The sequence below is a fragment of the Alosa alosa genome, chromosome 8 (genome assembly GCF_017589495.1).
Source record: "Alosa alosa isolate M-15738 ecotype Scorff River chromosome 8, AALO_Geno_1.1, whole genome shotgun sequence".
In the NCBI taxonomy this organism is placed as follows: Eukaryota; Metazoa; Chordata; class Actinopteri; order Clupeiformes; family Clupeidae; genus Alosa; species Alosa alosa.
The window spans coordinates 6,309,998-6,324,997 of record NC_063196.1 but is presented as its reverse complement, the minus strand read 5'-3'; the positions used below and the strand labels follow the sequence as shown (position 1 = coordinate 6,324,997).

The 15,000-nt window shown below is 43.8% G+C and overlaps 1 protein-coding gene across 1 annotated transcript in view; it reads right to left on the bottom strand.

Annotated features, from left to right (window-relative positions):
* wasf1 (WASP family member 1) overlaps positions 1 to 15,000 on the bottom strand; it is a 57,899-nt gene that overhangs the window by 14,007 nt on the left and 28,892 nt on the right.

The following is a 15,000-nucleotide window of genomic DNA, read 5'->3' as shown; positions in this document are numbered from 1 at the left end:
TATGTACGTGAGTGTGTACTTATGTACGTGAGTGTGACCTTATGTACGTGAGTGTGTGTGTGTGTGTGTGTGTGTGTGTGTGTGTGAGAGAGAGAGAGAGAGAGAGATAGAGAGACAGCGAGTGTGAAAGGGTGGACAGAGAGAAGATGTGTCATTAATCTGCCGTGTCCTGGTGTCCCCTCAGCACAGACTGTGGTCAGGACCGCAGAGTGCAAATCTGAGGGACACACTAATGGAGTCACAAACACACACACACACACACACACACACACACACACTTTCTCAAGTTCCAAAGAGACAAAGGAAAGTAAATGGGGAAATGAGAGGAAACATCATCAACCTTTCCAAAAAGAAAATAGGTTCCAAATGTATATGTCTATGTCTCTCTCTCTCTCTCTCTCTCTCTCTCTCTCTCTCTCTCTCTCTCTCTCTCTCTCTCTCTCTCTCTCTCTCTCTCTCTCTCTCTCTCTCTCTCTCTCTCTCTCTCTCTCTCTCTCTCTCTCTCTCTCGGAAGCAGTTGAGTTTAAAGCCTCTTCCGCTCCTGCTGATGGATCTCATCTATCCTTTCTATTTATGAACCTCCACCCATCCCATGTCCTTCTCTCTCTTTCTATGCATTTCTCTTCCCATCTTTCCTTCTCCTCTCTTTTCCTTCTCTGCCCATCCCTTGCCTGAGTCTGAGGGAGTGGTCACAAGACTACTTCCTGTCACTGGTGTTACACTAAAAGCCTTCCCCAGACCATCGCAGTAAGCACCATTATCTCTGTAATGCCCATAACTGTCCTCATGGCCATCCATCCTCTCCTTAAAACTCTCTCCTTAGCGTCACTCTAACACAGCAGACACAACACTAACTGCTCTTAGCACTTACGGATGTTCAGTGTCGTATTTCGGTCCTTCTCTCCCTCTCTATCCCTCTCTCCCTCTTTCTCTCTTCCTCATCTCCCTTCCCCTCTCTCCATCTCCATGAGTCAAATATTAATGCAGTTTGTGTGTCTGGGAGTGCTACTCTTCTTGGGTCCACTCCACGCACTGGACATCAGCCACTGGCATTTCAGTGCCAGAAGGGAGAGGCCAGCAGCTGCCAAACGGACCAGAGAGATGAGAGGATGAGAACAGCGATGGTCAAGGGGAGGAGGAGGACGAGGAGGAAGAGGAGGAGGAGGAGGGGGAGGGAAAGCAAACAGCGGTGTCTGATGGGAAGTGAGAGGAGAAAAACATAAAGTGATGAGTGGGCGGAGGAGAGAAAGATCATCACTCCATTCTGAGGGGAGGTGAATGGAATGTAGACATCCTTATGTCATCTCTCTTTTTTACTCTCTTTCTCTCTGGCTCCCTTTACTTTCTCAGTTCAGTTCAAAGTAGCCTAGTGTAGACTTTGCAGCAAAAAAACACTCTCTCTCTCTCTCTCTCTCTCTCTCTCTCTCTCTCTCTCTCTCATCCCTCTCTCTCTCTGGAATGACCAACCAGCCACTCGCCACTCCTGCCGATTATCCAGTCCCCATTAGCCAGTTCCCTGATAACCAAGACAACCATCAGATGGAGGGATGAGGACAGAAAGTGAAAGAGATGTTTAGAGAGGAGAGAGATAGAGGGAGAAAGAGACACAGAGAGGGAGAGGGGGAGAGAGAGAGAGAAGAAAGTTTTAAAGAATTGCTTAGAAGAGAGCAAAAGAGCGGAATGAAAGTTAAAGAGTTGTTCAGAGTAGAGAGAAAGGGAGACAGACAGAAGAAAATGACAAAAAGAAAAGAGAGGGGGAGTACAATAGCTCAAACCCAGCATTACACACACACACACACACACTTTAAACCGATGGAGCGTGAAAGTGCTGCCATTTGGGCCAAGGGAGATGAGGAAAACGCAGCGAGAAAGAGTGGGCTTGGAGAGTTCTTTGAAGAAACTTTGTTTGGGAAACTTTTCTACAAGGTCAAGCAAGCATGAAGCACCGTGAGTGTGTTTTAGCCATTCTGCTGTCACATGACTGCTGTTCCTGGGCTCAGTGCAATTAATCATGTGGCTCTTCTCTTTACCTTTATGTTTACTGCTATGGTTCTCTCTCTCTCTCTCTCTCTCTCTCTGTGCTCTCTGTGCGCATGGTTGGTGTGAGTGGGCGGAGTCAGTGGTGAGTGGACGGTGTTTCGGTCGCTGTACCGCGAACGAGTGTTGTGTTTAAATCTCTATTTCTCACTTTACTTCTATTTTCTTTCTTTCTATCTATTACTTTCTGCTGGAGTACTAAAGATTTTTGCTTGGTTTAGTTTTCTGGCAATAAACAGGGGGTTTTCCCCTAAAGCGACTGCCTCCAGTCTGGTGCTGGAATCATGGCAGAGATTTTTGGTCAACTAACTCGGCGTCATGCTGTTAAAATAGCATCGGCAGCCAGTGTTGAGGATTGTAGTTTGGCTGCCGGAGAAATTGTTGGTCATGAGAATATCGTATCAGCATCTCGCATGAACAACGCGATTGTGCTTTTCTTAAAATCAATTGAGTTTGCCAATCAGCTGACGGAGAATGGCGTGGTGATAGATGGCGTTTTTACCTCTGTTGCCCCTCTTTCTACGCCTTCCAAGAAAGTCATTTTGTCTAATGTCCCCCCATTCATTTCTGATGAGATTCTAGGACAAACACTGTCGCGCTATGGCAAAGTGGTCTCAACAATTAAAAAAATTCCGATTGCGAGTAAATCTCCGTTGTTGAAACATATCGCGGTCCTTCAGGCGTTTCGTGTACATGATCCTTAAGAATAACAATGATGAATTGGACTTGACAATTAATGTGACTGTGGATAACTTTAATTATGCGATTTATGCAACAACTAGCGTTATGAAATGTTTTGGTTGTGGACAATCGGGGCATCTCGTGCGCGCGTGTCCTGATAAAAAGGATGACACGAATAATAGTGGAAACAGTGAAAATAGCAATGAATCTAGGGGTGATGTGGCAGAGGGAACGTCTAAAGAGACCAACAACGAACCTAATGTTAACTTTGGTGCAAATAATGAGGAGGAGGCTGCTGCCTCTGCTAGTGGGCCGGAGAGCCAAACTCCTGATTTAACGTTAAATTCAGTCCAAGGGCACGGGGAAAATCACGATGTTAGATCGGCTGATGGGGAGGATCTTTCCGCACTTTTGGGCGAGACTATCACTGATTCTCAGAACTGTCAGGGGAGCAATGATGATGCCATTAATGGGGAGGTTTCCGTCGCTATGGAAGACATGGAAACCTCCGTGTTGGAGGAGGACAATAATGTGTTTAAAGCACCGTCGAATAAAGGAAAAAAAGCGCATTATACAGAATAAAGGGGGACGCGCTCATATAGAATTGACTGATAATGAGAGTGAAAGTGATCTTTCTGACTGTAGTGTAACCTGCAGCTTGCGACTAAGCGGCTATCGCACTCGCAATTATAGAGTGGAGGATATAAAGAAATTCCTTAAGGACACAAAACATTCTAGGAAGGTCCGGGTAGACGAATTTTTTCCTGACATTGAACAGTTTATGAACAAATCACGAGCATTTATGCGTGATGGTAGCATCACTGATCAAGAAGGATTTCGTCTAAAAAAGATTCTCACAAAACTCAATGTTCTACTGAATGCCAACGATGACAAATGTTAAAAACAATTTCCACTTTGTGTCCTAGGATGGCTGATTGCATATGTCTATATTTATTTTTTTATTTTTTTCTTTATAATGATGGGTGAATTTCGTGTTGCTTCTTTAAATGTAAATGGCGCAAGAGAAAAAATTAAGAGGCTCTCTGTGTTTGAAACAATCAGACAGAATAAGTTTGATGTTCTCTTTATGCAAGAAACGCACAGTGATGCGTCTAATGCAGCTGCTTGGGCTCAGGAGTTTGATGGTCTGTCCATACTTAGTCATGGTACTTCTACTAGTGGTGGGGTTGCAGTTCTGTTTTCTAAGTCCTTTATTCCCATCACTTTTGATGTTGATGAAGTTATAGAGGGAAGACTTTTAAAGGTCAGAGCCCAGTTTGAAAATCGTTTTTTTTGTGTTTATTTGCATTTATGCTCCTACACTGGCAACAGATAGAATGCTGTTTTAAATACTATTGGAAATGTTATAAAAATTGCTGTTCAGAGGATATTCTTATCCTTGGAGGAGATTTCAATTGTACTGCACAAAATTTTGACAGAAATCATGTCGAGCCGCACATGCCCTCTCGTAGACGGCTTGTAGAGATTATGAAGTCCAATGATCTTAGTGATATTTGGAGGAACTTTCATGGTGAACAGAAGCAATATACTTGGGCACACTCATATAATAATTGTTTGTCTCTTGCAAGACTTGACAGGTTTTATGGTTTCAAACATCAGCGTAGTCTATTCAGGAAATGTTCAATAATTCCAGTTGGCTTTTCTGACCATAGTTTGGTTTTCTGTTCTTTATTTCTAGATTTTGTAAAACCAAAAAGTGCCTACTGGCACTTTAATACCAATTTGTTGGCTGATGGCCATTTTAGAGAAGTCTTCCTTTTTTTCTGGAAGGAATTTAGAACCACGAAATCCTGTTATAAGTCTTTGCAGCAATGGTGGGATTGTGCCAAGGTACAAATAAAACAACTCTGCCAGGAGTATACAGCCAATGTCACAAGGAACATAACACTCTCAATGAAAAAAATAGAGGAGGAAATAATCGAACTTCAAAATCTGGCAGAACAAACGGGTGATCAGGCACCCACTGAAATTCTTAACTCAAAAAAGAAAACATTGGCTGACTTTTTAGGTTTGAGGGCACAGGGAGCTCTGGTCAGGTCCCGCTTCCAGAGTGTGGAGCTGATGGATGTACCATCAAAATTCTTTTTTAACTTGGAGGTAAAGAGTGGACAGAGGAAGTTCATTCATGCTTTGAGGTCTGAAGATGGGAGAATCCTTTCTAATTCTCCAGAAATACGCAATAGAGCAGTACACATTTTATAAGGAGCTTTATAACAGTGAAAATCCACAAGATCAGGCGACTGACAAGGCTTTTCTTTGTGACCTACCTAAGGTATCTGAAGAGGCAAACACAGCCCTTGGAAGGGTGTTGACCCTAGAGGAGCTGGAGAGAGCCCTCCACAGTATGGAGAGTGGCAAAGCACCTGGGGTGGATGGCCTGCCAGTAGACTTTTATAAGTCCTTTTGGCCAGAGTTGGGCACAGATGTGCTTGCTGTTCTGAGAGACAGCATCACCAGAGGGGGTGCTGCCACTGAGCTGCCGTAGAGCAGTGCTCACTTTACTGCCAAAAAAGGGAGACCTGACAGATATAAGGTCCTGGAGGCCGGTGTCAGTCCTCTGCTCTGAATACAAACTGCTGTCTAAAGTTTTAGCAAATAGACTTGGGGAGGTTTTGGAGCAGGTAATCCACCCTGACCAGACCTACTGTGTGCCAGGCAGATTGATTCACAACAATGTTTCCTTCATCAGAGATGTCTTCTATATTGGCAAATACTTCAATCTGGATTTTGGTGTGGTTTCAATTGACCAAGAAAAGGCTTTTGATAGGGTTGAGCATAATTATTTGTGGAATACCTTGTCAGCCTTTGGTTTCAGCCCCAATTTTATTCGAATGATCAAAGCATTGTATTGTGACATTGAAAGTATTCTCAAGGTTAATGGTGACTTGTGCGCTCCTTTTAAGGTATACAGAGGTGTCCGTCAAGGATGTCCCTTGTCGGGCATGCTGTATAGTCTGGCTATTGAACCTTTCCTTGTAAGGTTGAGGAAGGAGATTGTTGGAGTGAAAATCCCTAACTGTGATGATGTTTTTAAATTGTCAGCTTATGCTGACGATGTGGCTGTCCTTGTTAATGGCCAGAGAGATCTTGACACGCTTTTAAAATTTGCAATGAATTTAAGGTTGTTTCTTCAGCAAAGGTAAATTGGTCAAAAAGCATAGCCTTGCTGGTTGGGAGTTGGGTGAGTGGCGAACCTGGTCTGCCTGATGGCTTAGTTTGGAATAGGGGTGGTTTTAAATACCTGGGTGTTTTCTTAGGTGATGATGCTTTTATTCAAAAGAATTTTGATGGGGTAATTGAAAAAGTTAAAGGTCGTCTAGAGAAATGGAAATTTCTTTTCAGTATTACTTCGTACAGGGGGCGTGTTCTCATTATTAACAACCTGGTTGCATCCTCTCTTTGGCATCGGCTGGCTTGTGTGGATCCTCCTTCAAACCTGCTACCAAGATTCAGTCAGTCCTGGTTGATTTTTTCTGGGACAATCTACACTGGGTACCTCAGAGTGTTTTATATCTGCCTAAGGAGGATGGTGGACATGGACTTATTCATCTACAGAGTCGAACTGCTGCCTTCCGTCTGCAGTTTGTACAGCGTCTTCTCACAGGATCACTGGACTCAAGCTGGAAAGCTGCAGCCTGTTGTATTTTACAACTTTTTGAAGGGTTGGGCTTAGATAGGTCTTTGTTCTGGTTTAATCCAAATAGAATGAATTTTAATTTACTTCCTGCATTTTATAAGAATCTGTTCAAAGTCTGGTCTCTGTTTATAATTCAACGCCCACGACAGACAAGCTCATTATTCTGGTTGTTAAAGGAGCCTCTGATTCATGGTTCGGTTCTTGATGTGAGTCAGGACTTGTCCCTGGTACCTACTTCTAAGCTTATCAGCTCTGGAGTTACAACCCTTGGGGATCTAGTAGAGTTTGCTGGTCCTGATATCAGTAATAGCCATACTTTAGCTCAGCACTTAGGTGTGAAGTCCATTAGGATAGTTGATCAGCTACTTGGGAAATGGCGGTCTCTCCTAACTGGGGAGGAGATGCAATTGCTTGGAGATTATTTTGGGGGGGAGTGTAGTCCTGACTGCCATGACCCCTTTCCCAGACTTACTCTACTTCCAGATTTAACAGGTTGCACTGGTTGCTTCTTACTCCCAGATAGTTTAGTTTTCCTGGGTCCTACAGCTGCAACTAGTAAATCATTGTACAAACTGTGTGTTCTCTCCTAAATAAAAGGTCTCTGGACAAGAGGGTGGATACACCCTGGGCGAAGTGTTGCAGGTTGAAAATGATGTCAAACCACAATGGCGTATGCGTTGTACAAGTCACCATTAACTAAAAAAGCTGGCGATCTACAATGGCATGATTCTGCATGGTGCAATAGCAGTGAATGCTTTTATTTCTGTTTTAAATCCAATGGTTGATCAGGGGTGCCCTTTTTGTTCTGTAAGGGAGACTGTATTCCATGCCTTTATGCACTGCCAGAGGCTCAGACCTCTTTTTGCTGTTTTGATGGCACTTTTCTTTAAGTTTGATGAAAGTTTCTCTTCGGAGATTTTCATTTTGGTTTTAAATATGTACAAAAGCATCGCTTCAAGTGTCAGCTCCTAAACTTTCTGCTTGGGCAAGCAAAGATGGCGATATATGTTAGTCGTAAAAGGAAAGTTGAGCAGGATGTAGATGTTGATATCCTAATGGTGTTTTCTATTCTTGTAAGGTGTCGTATGTTGATTGATTTTCATTTTTATAAATCTATGAAGATTCTTGATGTTTTTGAGGAAAAATGGTGCTACAATAGCGTGATGTGTATTGTTGAGAATGATAAGCTACAGATTGCACATTACTTTATTTAACTTTCCTAACTTTTACTTTTTGAGTATAGTGTCAAGTTGATCTTGATGTATTTTTAAGATTGTAATAAAGAGTTTTTGAAAATTCAATTCTCTCTCTCTCTCTCTCTCTCTCTCTCTCTCTCTCTCTCTGACACACACAGTGACACACACATACACCCTTAGACAAACACACACTTCATTGCCTCTGTCAACATCTCAAATTTTCTCCAGCGAGAGAACGAGAGAACGAGAGAGGGGATGATAAGAAAGCAATGGAGAGAGAGAGAGAGAGAGAAAGAAGTAAAATGAAAGAAGAGAAAAAAGACCTGAGAAAAGAGAGTGAGAGAGAGTGAGAGAGAGAGAGGGGGGGGTCTTATGGGAATTGGGTGACAATGTCAGGTTCTACTATTAGAAGGGCACATGCGTGATTTAAGGTGATACGATGGAGGACATGGACCATTAGATGATAAGGGGACAGGAGAGGAGGAGAAGAGAGGGAGACTAAAGATAGAGAGAGAGTGGGATGAAAAAGAGGTAGAGAGGAATTCAATCTGGGGAACAAGGTGCACATCAATCTGGGTGAGAGAGAGAGGGACAGAGAGAGTGCTAGAGAAAGAGAGAAAGAGGCATAGGCAAGGGAATGACACAGAAAAGAGACAGAACAGGGGCAGCCGTGGCCTACTGGTTAGGGCTTCGGGCTTGGAACCGAAGGGTTGCCCGAAAAATACTACCCAGTAGGAAAAATGTGGGCGGAGGAAGTGGTTGAGCACTGCTCTCCCATGCCCACATCCACGGCTGAAGTGCCCTTGAGCACCTAACCCCTCACTGCTCCCTGAGCGACGCTGTAGCAGGCAGCTCACTGCTCCCCGGTTAGTGTATGCTTCACCTCACTGTGGGCCAGATGTACGAACGCTTTTGCACCCACTTCAGGCGTATTTGTTTCGCAACGTGCGTGTAAAATCATTGCGAGGTATGTACAAACAGGACGCAATGATGTAAAAGCGCAAACCTGCCTGCCTGTCGCGGGAACTGTAAATGGCTAATTGCGTTATTTTGTTATTCACAAATTTCCCTCACGGGATCAAAAGAGTATATACTTATACTTATATACTAACAGAAAACATACAAACAACATGAGAATGGACCAAAGAACGGACCGCAGAGTGGACCAATGGGTTGTCCAGAGACCATGGGTATGGTGATGTAACTGCGCGCGGTCTGAATCTGCTGATCCGAGATCAGTGGGGAGTGGCGCTCGCTGTTTGATAAACAGTATAGGGTTTCCCTTAACCTGATTGGTCTTCAGTGATGGATGATGACCGCTATGTTCGGCTGCGCTCGGTCAGACGTCATGTCTGGGACTCTGGCTCCACCGCACACCAACGTCAATACCAGTTAGCCTTTAAGAGGACCGCAAAGGACACCGAGGTCTTTGATAGGAAGGTTCTGGTCATAAAATGATCTTGCACTCTGATAGAATGCTAATGCAAAATGTGTGTGTGAGAGAGAGAGAGAGAGAGAGAGAGAGAGAGAGAGAGAGAGAGAGAGTGCACCAGTTGTTGCAGAGACTAACTGCCTTACCACACACCCACTCTGATCAGTCTCACAACAACACTGTTTTCCAAAAACCAATCAGAGTAAACCAAATTATGAAACAATGTAAAGTAGCCTATTTGGAATATTGGAAAGAAGAAACTAAAAATCAAAGTAGATTACAATGCTATCTGTCCCTAAACCGAGAATATAAAATAGCAGAATATCTTAATACTGTCAGAGATAGAAAACAGAGACTGACCCTAACCAAATACAGGCTAAGTGACCACAAATTGGAAATCGAAAAAGGAAGACTCAGAAAATCATGGCAACCAAAAGAACACAGAATATGTGGTTACTGCATGACAGGTGAGGTCGAGACAGAGATGCATTTCCTCCTACAATGTACATCCTTCAATCAAACAAGAAACCTTTTCTTCAACAAATTTAACTAAGAAATTCCTAATTTTAATGAACTTAATGACATATCAAAATTAAAGATATTATTAGGAGAAGGAGATAAAGCATATCTTGCTGCCCAATATGTATCAACATGCCACAATCTGAGGGACAATGAGTGACCTATATCACCAAATAAAACACACACAGACACACACACACAGACACATGCAGACAGGTTTTTATCGCTACAAGACACACACACATACACAAACACACACACTGCATCATACACTACATTTTACTTTATTTTACCTATTTATTTTATTCCTATGAAAATCTACTGACATGTATGTGTTCAGATTTATTGTATAACTGCTTTGGCAATATAAGTGAGCTTGTCATGCCAATAAAGCATTCTTGAATTGAATTGAATTGAGTGTGAGTGAGTGAGTGAGTGAGTGAGTGAGTGAGTGAGTGAGTGAGTGAGAGAGAGAGAGAGAGAGAGTGTGAGTGAGTGAGTGAGTGAGTGTGAGAGAGAGAGAGAGAGAGAGTGTGAGTGAGTGAGTGAGTGAGTGAGTGAGTGAGTGAGTGAGTGAGTGAGTGAGTGTGTGTGTGTGTGTGTGTGTGTGTGTGTGTAAAGGGTCTGGTCTCAAAATGCTCTTTCACTGTGATGCTAATGCAAAGTGTGTTTGTGCGTGTGTGTGTGTGTGTGTGTGTGTGTGTGTGTGTGAACGCTTGGGCATTTTCCATAGGGCTTCCATGCTTCCATAGGCGTCTGTTGCTAGGGGATGCACTGTTTCCAAGGTCGTATCTCTTGCTCACCCCCCCATGACCTGCAGATTTATAACCGAGGCCAGACCATAATCACACACTCTTTCATCCCTCTTTTCATGTTCTCTTATCCCTCTCTCTTTTTCTCCCTTCCAGCTCACTCCATCTCCACCCATCCTTACCACACAGCACCACACAGATCATTACCCAGAATGCATCTGTGTGTGTGTGTATGTGTGTGTGTGGGGGGGGGGGGTAGGACCATTAAATTAACCCCAGCACTTATCCCTCTCTTTTCATCCTTCTTTTCTCCTCTCCCTCTCCCTCATATTCCCTCCATCTGCCCCTCCTCAACTCTCCTTTTCCCGCAATCATTACCATTGCATCTCTCTCTCTCTCTTTCTCTCTCCATCCTCCATCTATTGGTTTCTGTTTCTCATCCTCTCTCTCACTATTCTCTCCACCCTGCCCCCTCTCTCCTTCTCCCTCCTTCTCTCTTTCTCTTCCCCTTTCCCTCTCTCTCTCTGTCCATCCCCCCATCTCCCGGTTTCCCTCTCCTGCTCCTTCTCACTGTTCTCCACCTCTGCCCCTTCTATCTCTCCTTTCTCCCCTCCCCCTCTCTCTCTTTCTGCAGTCTCATGGGCTGACCTCTGCGTGAGTCATGTTAAGATGCAGGGGGCCTTCTATGCTGTATGCCGAGCTGCTGCACTGCCTGTTTACTCAACTCATTGGATGCCTGTCCAGAGGTCTGGCCATCCTATCTCTTCATGTCTGTCTGTCTGTCTATCCATCTGTATGTCTGTCTATGTTTGTTTGTCTATCTGTCTGTCTCTCTGTCTGTCTATCCATCTGTCAGTCTGTCTGTCTCTCTGTCTGTCTATCCATCTGTCTGTCTGTCTGTCTGTCTGTCTGTCTATGTTTGTTTGTCTATCCGTCTGTCTCTGTCTCATTTCTCCATCAATCTTCTGTCTCGTCTAGTCTGTCTGCCTATCAGGATGTGTATCTGTGTGTCTATCAGGCTATCTGTCGAACAGCTCTCGTCAGCAGTGTGTGTGTGTGTGTGTGTGTGTGTGTGTGTGTGTGTGTGTGTGTGTGTGTGTGTGCTCCTAGGGTCACGCACACACGCACAGAGGAGTGTGTGTGCTCCCAGTGTGTGTGTGTGTGTGTGTGTCTATTTGCCTACCTGTCTGTCTTTCTGTCAAGTCTGTCTACTGATCTGTGTGCCTGTGTGTCTACCTGCTTTCCAGATTCTGTGTGAGTGTGTTTATCTGTCTGTCTGTCATGCTTTCCTCAGTTGTCTGTGAGAACATGTGCTTGGCAGTTCCTTTGAAGTGTGCAAGTATGTGTGTGTGTGTGTGTGTGTGTGTGTGTGTGTGTGTGTTATTCTGCAGTTTTCTCCTCTCTGCAGCACACACAGTCTTCACACTCCACTGATTCTCCCTGCTGCAGGCCATTGACTTGCTGTTTCCCTCTCCTCTCCTCTCCTCTCTCTCTCTCCCCTTCCACCACTCCCTCTGTCTTTCCATCTAATTTATCTCTCCCTTATCTCATTACTCTATCACTCTCTCTCCCACCTTCTTCATTCATCCATCCATCTCTCTCTCTCTCCCACCTTCTTCATTCATCCATCCATCTCTCTCTCTCTCTCCCACCTTCTTCATTCATCCATCCATCTCTCTCTCTCGCTGCCTCCTCTCCTCTGCTAGAAGAGATCAGTTCACTCAAGGGTCCATTTTACGCTTTATGGTGCAGCTTGTCCGTGTCATTAGTGCTGTGTGTGTGGTTGTGTGTGTGTGTGTGTGTGTGTGTGTGTGTGTGTGTGTGTGTGTGTGTGTGTGTGTGTGTGTGTGTGTGGTGTGTGTGGATGTGGGTGTGTGGTTGCACACAAATGCTATGTGTGCTGTGTGTGCTGTGTGCTGTGTGTGTGTGTGTATGTGTTGTGTATTGTGTTTGTGTGTTTGTGTGTGTGTGTACACATTTAGCTAGGGGGTAGACAGACCACAGGAGTCAAGGGAGTGATAACCGTGTCCACACAGAGTCATTATCCAACCAATCTCTCCCTCACTCTTAACAAACAACACACACACACACACACACACACACACACACACACACACACACACACAGGTCTAGCAATAAAAACAGGATGTGGTGATGAGATGGAGGGGGAGGACACACAGACAAGAGAAAAAGGAGAGAGAGCAGGAGATTGGGGAAGGAGGGAGAACTGTGTGTGTGTGTGTGTGTGTGTGTGTGTGTGTGTGTGATTATGTGTGTGTGTGTGTGTGTGTGTGTGTGTGTGTGTGATGTATGTGTGTGTGTGTGTGTGTGTGTGTGTGTGTGTGTGTGTGTGTGTGTGTGTGTGTGTGTGTGTGTGTGTGTGTGATTATGTGTGTGTGTATGTGCATGTCATTGTGTGTGTGCAGGTATATCTATTCAAATGTCAATATACTCTAGGGCATGAAAAGTCAGCAAAAGGTGTGCTTGTGTGTATGTGGATGTATATACGTGGGTGTGTCTGTACGCGGCCTGACTTTCCTGAAGAAGATGAACTGGGGTAGAATGAGAGAACTGTTAACTGTGGAGACTAAAATCTCCCATATCCATTTAATTGTGTAGTGTAGTGTGTGTGTGCTTGTGTGTGTGTGTGAGAGAGAGAAAACAAGAAAAATGCAAGAATGAGACAGACAATGAGAGAGATGATGTGAGATGTGTTTGTGTAAGTGTGGGTGTGTGTGTGTGTGTGTGTGTGTGTGTGTGTGTGTGTGTGTGTGTGTGTGTGTGTGTGTGTGTGTGTGTGTTGGTGTTAGAGACTGGGAAAGTGTAAGATAGATGAGAGACATAAGAGGAGATATTCAGAATGAAAAATGACACAATCATGCCAATTTAAAAAGTCCATTAAGACTAAATAAACCACACCACACACACACACACAAACAGTCCTATAGTCATTAAATTGAACATAAAAACAAATGGATGTGTGATCCTATTCCCTTCTCACTATTTTCTCCCGTGTGTGTGTGTGTGTGTGTGTGTGTGTGTGAGCGAGTGAGAAAGAATGATGAAGTGTGTATGGAGGGTGTATAAGACAGATGAGACCATCTTCCTAACAGAAAATTGCATCACAATCCCAACCAGGGGGGAGTGGCAGGATAATTAAAGAGGACTGAACTCACCAGATCGCAGTTCTTACCAAGGAGACCAAAGTGTGTGTGTGTGTGTGTGTGTGTGTGTGTGTGTGTGTGTGTGTGTGTGTGTGTGTGTGTGTGTGTGTTATATGTGTATGTATCTACTGTATATGTATGTGTGAGGGAGAAAACACTCCTAGTTCCTAGGGCCTTTGCTACATACTGGTGAGGTATTCAGTTCATATGTCTTTTACGACAATGCACACAAACAAGGCCTACACACACGGCCGGCGTTGCGACAGCACTTTATGGCAGGCGACCAGCAAAATTAAATAGAATCTATTGAAGTGAATGGAGCAACGCATACGGCAAGTGGAACGACGGGGTGAACACGTCGATCGCGTCGCCAGTAGTGTGTGTAATAAATCGATTAACAGAATTCCGCCGTCGTGTGCGACTGTCGCATCACCTACACTCTCTCCTCTGTGTTTACAGCACTCTCAATGGAAACAGAACATCTAACGCTGACAACTTCTAGAAGGCCACAGGCTCGCCCTCAGTGGAACTGTGGGAACGGCCATCTACTGACCAGGGATCTTATCTAGCCACTCTGTGATTATGTATCAGAGATATACATATGGATCAGAGATATACATATGGATCAGAGATATACATATGGATCAGAGATATGGATCAGAGATATACATATGGATGAGATAGCAATCATAGCCGTTTTCCCTTCTTTCTCTCTCTCTCTCTGTGTGTGTGTGTGTGTGTCTCTAACTAGTTAATAAAAACGTAATGGCTAACTAGCTTAAGCTTGGGTCACATGTACCTCTCTGTGCCAATCATATCAATTCTCCGTCAACACCGAACATTTTCCTTAGCATAGCCTATTCTCATTCACTTCAATGAAAAAGAACCGTCTCAGGTGACTATTACTTTTTCATTTTAGATCTTCACAAAAGCGATCATTATTTACTAGGACAGATGTTAAAGATCATAACAGAGGTAGTCTCATTAAAAGGGACTAAAGCAGTTTCACGAAACAGGAGTTCTCCTATAGGATTCTATTTAAAAAATAGCGAGTGTCCGTCCGTTCATCCAGACCCCTGTGATGTACAGCATTGTGGCTCCTGTCCACGCAAAGACAGATAAAACCTTGATTACCTCTGCCAGCAAATAATGCAGGTGTTACAAGTGGACAGGGGTGGACTGGACAGGCTTTTTTTAGTCTGTATAAGCCGGATTTGAGCGTAGGGGCAGACAGACTGAGAGTGGAGGCCTCTCTATGAAAGCTAGAACATCTGGTTACTAAAGCAACGGAAAGCAGAATTGTGCAGTACGTAAAGCAACTTGCAATGTGTGAAGCGTTTGTGATCGGAGCTTCAATGGAGACAAAAAAGTAAGAATTTCTGAATGTAGTGTGTGTCTTATTTTTTTGCTGCTCTTATTTTTTCATTATTATTATATGTGCCCTCTTATTTACTTATTTACTTACTTTTTTGTTTACTTGAATGTTATGTTTGTCTGTGGACTTAAAATTGGTCAAATATGTCTTGTCTTCACCGTGGGATAGTGAGAAACGTAATTTCGA